This window comes from Tupaia chinensis, unplaced genomic scaffold (assembly GCF_000334495.1).
Source record: "Tupaia chinensis unplaced genomic scaffold, TupChi_1.0 Scaffold143574_1, whole genome shotgun sequence".
Classification (NCBI taxonomy): domain Eukaryota; kingdom Metazoa; phylum Chordata; class Mammalia; order Scandentia; family Tupaiidae; genus Tupaia; species Tupaia belangeri.
In genome coordinates, this window is record NW_006203419.1 from 1,209,438 (window position 1) to 1,218,405 (window position 8,968).

General features: G+C 49.6%; 1 pseudogene; it reads left to right on the plus strand.

Annotated features, from left to right (window-relative positions):
• The first annotated feature begins 8,167 nt into the window (after positions 1-8,167).
• LOC114005214 (ATP synthase F(0) complex subunit C2, mitochondrial pseudogene) lies at positions 8,168-8,678 on the plus strand (annotated as a pseudogene).
• The last annotated feature ends 290 nt before the right edge of the window (positions 8,679-8,968 follow it).

Consider the following 8,968-nt stretch of genomic DNA (forward strand, 5'->3'; position numbering starts at 1 on the left):
CAAGGAAGAGCAGCCCCCAGGTCTCTCTGCTCACCTCTGCTGACCTTTCCACTACCCTTCACAAAGGAACTGGCTGAACTTCAGGGCACCGTAAATAAAGACGCCAAAGATAAACAATTGAGTACTGTGCCTTCCATTAATACGAAGTTTCTAGAAAAGACAAATCTCTGTCAGTGTTTCCAGGGGTAGGAGCAGGGCCTGCACAGGTGTAAGGGACGCTTTATCCGGGCTGGGCGAGTGCTAACCTGGATTATGAGGGGCACGCACACCGAGGGAAATCCGCTAAACATCATCACTGCGCGTTCCTTGAGGGCCGCTATCATGATCTGTAACCATGTCACGCAGGTTGTTTAGGGTCTCCACACGTGACCTCTGGCATTGGCACGTGTCCCCTCCTGTCCTCATGCGCATACTCTTCCCCCACCTGACTGGGTTCTTGGCCCTCTTCTCCATGTGCACCCACCCCGCCCCAGGAGATGTCACTCAGGTTGAAGCTGCTATTTTTATTTTTAAGTAAATCTCTTTCTTTCCTTCATGAGTAGAGAAACTGAGAGAGAATATGCACCCCCGACACGGTGCTGACGCGGTGACCCGCCCAGCCTCAGCCAGCCCTGGGTCGTGAGCACACACAGTCAGCATTCTGAGGGAGCTCTCTGCTCACGAACCTGGACCCTGCCAGTGGGAATCAGCATCACAGCGTCCTGCATCTGCCCGCTGCCTCTGTCCGGCCCTGGGATGGTGTTTACGGGGACTGAGGATTTCCAGCTTTGTGTTTCCTCAGCCTAGACCTCCTTCGTGAACTTCAGATCAGTCTGTTCAAATACCTGCTCAGTCTCACTTCAGATATGGACAGGCACCTGGAACGTAACGTGTCCACGCTGAGCCCCCCTCTTCCCAACTCAAACCTGTGCTGCCTCCAGGGTCCCCAGGTCAGCTGATGGCAGCTCCATCCATCCCGCTGCTCAGACCAGACACCTAGAGTCATCTCTGACCCCTGCTTTTGTCTCCACCCCACCCCAAATCATCAGCAATCCCCCACTCAAGCCTCCTTTAAGTCACACCAGAGTCAGATCACATGTCATCCCTTACCGCCACTCCCAGGGACTGCCGCAATGGCCTCCTCCTTGGTGTCTACACACCCGCCTTTGCCCCCTCGTCTCCCACACCACAATGTCCACGTGGTCTACACCTGGCTCCAAATGCTCTCTGGTTACTATACCATTTGGAGTAAAAAGGCATTTGTGTTCCGGTCCCATGCTACCTTTCTGACTTTGGACTTCTGTCACTCCACTCCAGCCTCACTGGCTCCTTGCTATTCCTTGACATAACAGGGACATTCCAGCTTCAGGAATTTACATGTGCTGTTTCCTCTTCCTCGAATGCTGAGGCAGAATGCTAACCTCACCACTGTGATCCCTAGCCCTGCAAACCACACCTTTGTATGAGCTCGTCCTACTGCAGGTAGGTAAGACTTACACATATTTTCTTTGTTTTTATTTTTGTTTTTCTTAATTTAGCTAAGTACACTAGAGACAGAGAGAGGGAAAGTGAGGATGAACCCAGCACTGGGGCTGGTCACACTGCAATCCCTTCCCTTTCATCTCTCCCACTTTTCTGTATTTGAGTCACATTTGCAGAAGCACCCGGGGTGACTTCAAGACACCACGTTTGGGATTCAAACCATGCAGTTGACCATGTGAGTCCAGCCGCCTTAACCACCATACCATCCCCTGGCTGACCCCATAACTTTTTCTTTTTCTTTTTTTTTTAAGAGAGAGTTTTGCTATAGGATGTGATTTCTTGCTTTGTTTTTCTCTCTCTCTCTCTCTCTCTGTCTGTCTGTCTGTCTCTGCCCTCACCCATTTTGGATGGCCAGGCCACAATCTCTTTTCTTCCATTCTCCTCTTGGGGTCTTGGGCATGCATGCAAATGAGCCCTGTGTGAGTTTTCAGTCACCAGGTCTAGAACACCAAGGAGGGTCAACTCCATGGGAATACAGTGACGTAACCATTACGCCATCTGCTGGTACAACCCAGAACATTTTCTTTTTTTTTTAAGGTTTTGCAATACAGCCTGTGTACTCACCTGAGAGAGAGAGAGAGAGAGAGAGAAGGAAAATAAGACATTGCCCCTCATGGGGGAGGGCCATGCTGCTATTCCTTTTCCTAGATTTAATTCTCCGGATTTGGGGCATGCATATGCACCCAGAGTGATCCTAAAGCCACCAAATCCAGACTCAAACTCTCATTAGCCTTGTGCAAGTCCAGTGCTTTTCCTTCCCTGCCACCTGCTGGCCATAACACAAACTTTTTCTAAATATTAACAAAATATGAAAGGCGGTCCTGTGTGCTAGTGGCCAAGGGAGCCAGATCCCACAAGGCCAATGAGGTAGTCTGAATTCAGGTAACAGCACTTGAAAAACAGGGCAGGCTCGTGTGCATGCAGACCCAAATCCAGACAGGATGGAAAAATAAAGGAGAGGAGATTGTAGGGAGATCACACCCCATTCAAGGATTCTATCTCATACTCTCTGGCTCTGTGAGTCTCTCTGGCGAACAAATGTGCCCTCTTGAAATTAATAAAGGAAGAAGAAAAGAAAAGAAAATACAGCAAAGGGAAGAGTTGACGCACATAGTTATGCTATGGTGAGGGCACTGTGCAGATGTACCGAAAGCCCCTTTCAGTGATCCTTTTCATGCTGACTGGAAAGGGTGGTGGTCCTGATAGGCCAGACCTTACCACGGGGGCACTATCAAAGAGGGTCAGCAACATCCCTGTGCTCACAGACCTTTCTCAGCTGCACAGACTCTTCCTCTCTGTCTCGGGCCTTCCAGAAGCAAGCCATGAGCTCTCCAGCTGTGAGGACATGAATTCTGCCCACAAGCCCGCTGATTCCAGAAGGGAAAGCAGCTGGTGAGGCCTGGACTGCAGCCTCAGGAGGCCCTGCACAGGGGACCCAGCTCAGCCCTGCCAGACCTGACCCATGACAACTGGCATGAGGACTGAGTGCTGTTTTTCAATAATTCTTTTATTTGTTATTATTAATTTGTTATATAGCATGTGCACTTACTGAAGAGAGACAGAGAGAACGAGAGAGAACATGAAAAATCAAGTCGCCAGATCTGGGACTTGAAGCATGGCTGGTCATGAGACAGTCCAGCACCTAAAACACCACCTGCTGGCCTAGAGAATGCTTTTTTATTATTATTTATTTTAACTGTATTTATTATTATTATTTTCCATTTTGACCAGAGGGAGACAGAGAGAAAGGGAAAATGATACAGAAGCCACCAGATCTAGGACTTGAACCATGGGTGGCCATTTGAGAGTCCAATGCCTTAAACCACCATGACACCTGCTGGTCCAAGTGCTGTTTAAGCTGCTAAATGTGTGGGAATGTGTTACGTGGTCATGGAGAACCACAGCCCTCAGGTACGGGCAGGCTCCTCCCCTCACCTCCTCCAGTGCTTGGAAGTCACCATCACAAGGAAGTCCATGTTGACCACCTGGGGACATGGCAGCCAGTTCCTCCGCTTTCCACATACCATTGAAAAATTTCTCCTGACATATTTATTGTTACTGAAACATGTTCATTTTTTTTTCTAAACTTCTGAAATGCTTACTATCTTTTTCATTTCTTTTTTTAAGAGGGTGATACCTTAGGGCACATGTCTCATAGGAGAAAGAGACAGAAACAGTGAGGCGGAAAGTGAGAAATCACTCTTCAGGGGATGGCCAGCCCACAACCGCTTCTCCCCCATTCTCCTCCTGGGATCTTGGGCAGGCATGTGCACATGCCCTGCTTGAATTTGAAGCCACGAGTCCAGGACTCCATTCACAGCCGACATCTGGAAGTCCGGCCGCATAATTTCTAGGCCCTCTGCTGACCTCACTTTTTTTCTTTTAATAGCTAGAGGGCACGTGTGCTTCCCAGAGAGATGGAGAGAGAGGAAAAGGGGCCTCCCAGTATGGTTTGGTCATTCCTCCTTTCCTTCTCCTGTATTTCTTCATCCCGTCACAATTTTGGACTTGTCCCCACATGCTCCTTGCATGTTTTTAAGCAAACAAAGTCTGGATTCAAACCACACAGTGCCATGTGGGATCAGACTCCCTTAACCACTAGGTGAAAGTGCTGGCTCTATTAACCTTATTTTTAAAAATTCATTTTATGCATGAAAAAGAACATACATGTGCTCTCTAGAGAGAGAGAGAGAGATAAAGAGGGATGCACCCCACAGGGCCTCGTCATGCCCTGATTCTTTTTCCACAACCCTCCAGCTCTTCAGGCTCTTGGAACCTAAACGCACCCAGCATATTTTCAAGACCACCCCGGGACCTGAACCTGCAGTCCACCTTCTGGCTCCAGAACCCCAATTCAATTGGCCGCTGACTGCACGGGCCGGGCCTTTTCTTTAACATCTTTTCTCCTGCACTAGAATATCAGCCCCGTGAGGGCAAGGATTTTCATCTGTTCTGCTGACTGGCATTTCCCAGCATTTGTAGTGGCACCAGGGACACCTTCAGATGAGGAGCTGAGGAAATGATGGAGGCACATTTGCCGAGCTGCAGAGGCCACGGCTAAGGCGCTGTGCTCCACTGGCTGGGACCACAGGGAGGCCCGGATTCAGTTCGTGTCCAATAAAGGACGGAGTAGGGGCTGCACCATTACACATAGCAACTCAGAAGCTGGAGGTGCCTAGTTCTAACCTGTTCTGGTCAACACAGCAAGACCCTGCCACCCTGTCTAAAGAAGAGCCAGGACTCTGTCTCCCTCCACACTGTCAAAAAAATAAGATCCAGGCGTGGAGCTACATCCCAGATGTCCCAGTAGGGAGGCTGAAGCAGGATGGCCCTGTGATGAGACTCGATTTAAAAACTAAAAGGAACTGATGACCATAGAGGGGACATTGGGCCGTGGGGATTCATGTGCACTCATTGGCTCAGGGGAGGTCAATGTGCACAGGCCGGGTGGAGGCCTGTCTGGGATCACTGCTGGGGTCAAGCCCTCAGCCTGCTCAGCCACAGAATGCCAATGAGCTAATCTGGGCGGGAAACAACCAGCTGCTGTAATGAGGTGAGCTGACCAGCTCCTCCGTGCTCGACAGTTCACGCTTGTAGCTGGAGGTCAATGACTTGGGATAACATGGACACTAACACGTGTGTGTCCCCGTTGGCCTCAGATCCCTCCTTCAGGGATCAGCAAATGGGAAGGAGAGTCTGGGGCTGTCCCACTCCCTCTCCCGGGCAGAGAGAGTGCACAGGGAGGAACTGTCCTGCCAGGTCTGGTCTCTCACACACCAGGTCCAGGTCTCCAGCTCTGCAGGCTGGGCTTCCCAGGGAGCAGGTCGAGACAGAGGGCCCTGGGACCTGTCCTGGGGTATGAACCGAGATATTAGAGTGTGGACCTCAGCTGCCCCTAGGGAGCTCTGGAACCACAGTGCTCCTGCAGATTGGTCCTGCCTTTGGGTCAAGACAGGCCAGTCATTGAATGAGGGCACCCGGGAGGCTGTGGCTCACGGCACTCTCTTCAGCTGAGGTAGGCCCTGGAAGGGTGATAGAGGGAGGCAGCCTGCTGACCACACTCCCAGCTGTGGGTCCTTTCTTCAGTTTTGTTTTATTTTTCTTTTGTAGTTTATGTATTCATTTCCTCCACAGCAGGAGAAACAGAGAGAGAGAGAGACAGCACTTCCCACAGGGTGCTGATATACAGTCCATGCCAGCCTCCACTATCCCCAGGTTCAGGCACCGTGCATGTCCAGTGCACTCAGGGAGGTCTCTGGACGGGAACCTGGATCTTCCCTGGTGAGCCGGCCTCACAGAGCATTGCTCTGCCCTGTGCCCCCAGCTGCACAGTGAGGCCTTTCTATGGAGGACCTGGGCAAGGCCTCTCCTTCTCCTTGTTCACAGCATTCATATTGACCAACACCAGACAGTGTATCTTTTTAGAAGTTTTTAAGTATTGGGGACAGCAGGTGACATGTTACTTAAAGGTGCTGGACTCCCACATGGCCGACTGTGGTTCAAGTCTTGGACTTGGCAGTTTGCCTTCTCACTCCCCCAACCCTTTTGCTCTGTCCTCTCTAGTGAAAATTAAAATAAATGGGGACCAGCAGTTAGCATAATGGCTATGTCGCTGGACTCCCATGTAGTCGACTATGGTTCGTGTCCTGGACCCGGTGGCTTAAACTCATGCCAGGCGTGTGTGCGTGCATGCCCAAGATCTCGAGAGGAGAACGAAGGAGAAGGGATTGCAGCATGGCCATCCCCCGGGGGGTGGTGGTGATTTCTCGCTTTCGGTCTCTCTGTCTCTCTCTGTCTGTCTGGCGAGCGCACACGCCCTATAGCAAAAACATCTCCAAAAGAAAGAAAAAGAAAATTAAAATAAATGCTAAATAAGTAAATAAACAAAGTTAAATAAAATATTTTTTTAAAAAATATATGTTTTAGGAGATGGCAGGTGGCATGGGAGTTAAAGGTGCTGAACTCCAACATGGTCAACTGTGGCTCAAGTCCTGTACCTGGAGACTGGCTCTCTCACTCTCGCTGTCTCTCGCTCTGTCCTTCTCTGATCAAATTTAAATAAGTAACTAAAGTTAAATAAAATAATTCTTAAAAGTATGTTTTTTAAGTCTAATTCATTTTGGTACATATATTATTTATTTATTTATTTATTTTTGGAGAAGTTTTTTGTATATGGCATGGGCACTCGCCAGAAAGACAGAGAGAGACAGAAAGTGAGAAATCACCCTCCTAGGGCACATGGCGATGCTGCAATACCTTCTCCACCATTCCCCTCTCTGGATCTTGGGCACGCATGCAAACGCACCCGGTGTGGGTTTAAACCACCAGGGTTGGGACTCGAACTGCAGTCCACCACATGGGAGTCCAGTGACATAGCCATTACACCAACTGCTGGTCCCTTGACACATACATTTTTATTTTTTCTTTTTATTTATTTATTTATTTTTGAGAGGGTTTTCTATAGGGTGTGTGTGCTCGCCAGAAAGACAGAGAGAGAGAGAAAGAGAGAGAGAGAGAGAGAAAGCGAGAAATCACTGCCAGGGCGGAAGGACATGCCACAATCCCATCTTCTCCATTCTCCTCTTGGGATTGGGCATGCAGGCACATGTGCCAAGCGTGAGTTTAAGCTGCCAGGTCCGGTACTTGAACCAGAGTCGATTACAGGGGAGTTCAATGACATAGCCATTTCACCAACAGCTGGTCCTGATACATACATTTTTTAAAATGAGCATGCCTAAAATAATTCTTAATTACATAAAACAGAACATGCAGAATTACAAAATTTACGTTATATCAGGGGACTTCAAAGGGTCAGTGGAAGAGGAATTAAAATACGAGTGCATTTTGGTGCAAAAAAATTTTGAAGTGGATCCACAGTTTTTCCCAATACACATTGCCATGAACATTCTGAAGACACGTTGTACTGATATGTAGGTTTCAAAATGTTAAACCACAGTTGCTGTTGTCGTACATGTGCTGCTTTATTGAACCATTAGGTAGGAATATCTAGCCATAGGCTCAATGACGGCCATGATTTGGAAATAATGATGAGTCTGAACAATATTTATGGAGATTCCCACTTGCTGTAGTGAGATAGGAGGTGACCTGTCATTTTCACCTGTGACAGAGCCACTGGCCTGGTGGTTCCCTGCCAGTCTCGTACCTGAAGGAGAGTCCGAATTCACTTCAGTTAGAGATTAGAGAAAGACGTGATCTTTTCCCTTTCAAGCTCCAGCTCAGGGAAGTGTGGGTGGCTAGGTGTTGGGGGTGGGAAAGTTTTCAGATTTATGCTCCCCCGTTCCCTTCCTAAAAAGGGGGTCAGGCAGATGTGAGTGGCAGGCCAAGAGGGTGGACAGAGAGGCCAGGCTGACCCTATTCCTGCCTGGAGGGGCCCTAGTGTCCACCCCCGCCCCCAGATGTACTGAGAGTCCAGAGAAATCGTTCTAGGGTTGGGTGGTTCCTGCTCCCACATCTCCCTGTCCCACCCTGGTGACCCAGGGAATCCCAGCCTGCCCCTTTCCCCACAGCACCCTGTCTGGGCCCAGTCCATTAGCCGAGGCTGTAATCTTTTTTATTGTTTTAAGAATTGTTTATTGCCCCACCCCACCCCCTCTCTTTGCACTGGCTGCAACTCTACTGCCACAGCCTCTCACCCCTGAAAATGTATACCTGCTCCAGGCCTGTTTCCACTCCTCCTTGGTCAGGAGCACCTCTCAGCTGCTGAGCCGACCACTGTCGGAGGTGTTGCTGAAACAACCGGAAACACCGACATACAACAGCCTCAGCTGCTTGGCAGCCTCGCATCCCCAGACCTTGCCTGTCCCTTGCCGCAGCTTCCAAACAGCACAGTTTCAAGGGACATCAACACAGCCGCCAAGTTCATTGGGGCAGGGGCTGCCAGGGTTGGGGTGGTTGGCTCTGGGGCCGGGAGTGGGACAGTGTTTGGAAGCCTGACCATTGGTTATGCCAGGAACCCTTCTCTAAAGCAACAGCTCCTCGCCAGCGCCATTCTGGGCTTTGCCCTCTCGGAGACCATGTGGCTTTTTTGCCTGAAGGTGCCTTTCTCATCTTCTTGGGGAGGAGTCGTCTCCACCTCCCATAGTTTTGTTCCCCATGTCTCGTCTGTCCTGTACATCCCTTTTCCTGTACCTCCCTAGGCGGCAAGGGAAAAGTGGTTGGCTCAGGCTTTGACAGAGAAAAGACAAATAAATACTGTATTAATAAGAAAAAGAAATTGTTTATTGCAGTCTCCGCCGCTGCCGTGGTGCCCGTGATCTGGGAGTTCCCATAACATCAGCTACCCCAGAGGCTGAGGCAGGAGGACTGTGAGATCCAGGGCAGCCTGGAAAAAGCTTGTGGCGAAGGGGGACAAAAATAATGAAGCAGGATCTGAAGTTTACCCTTGACCACATCCACCCTCTAGAAGATGGAATCCCGGATACTGCCA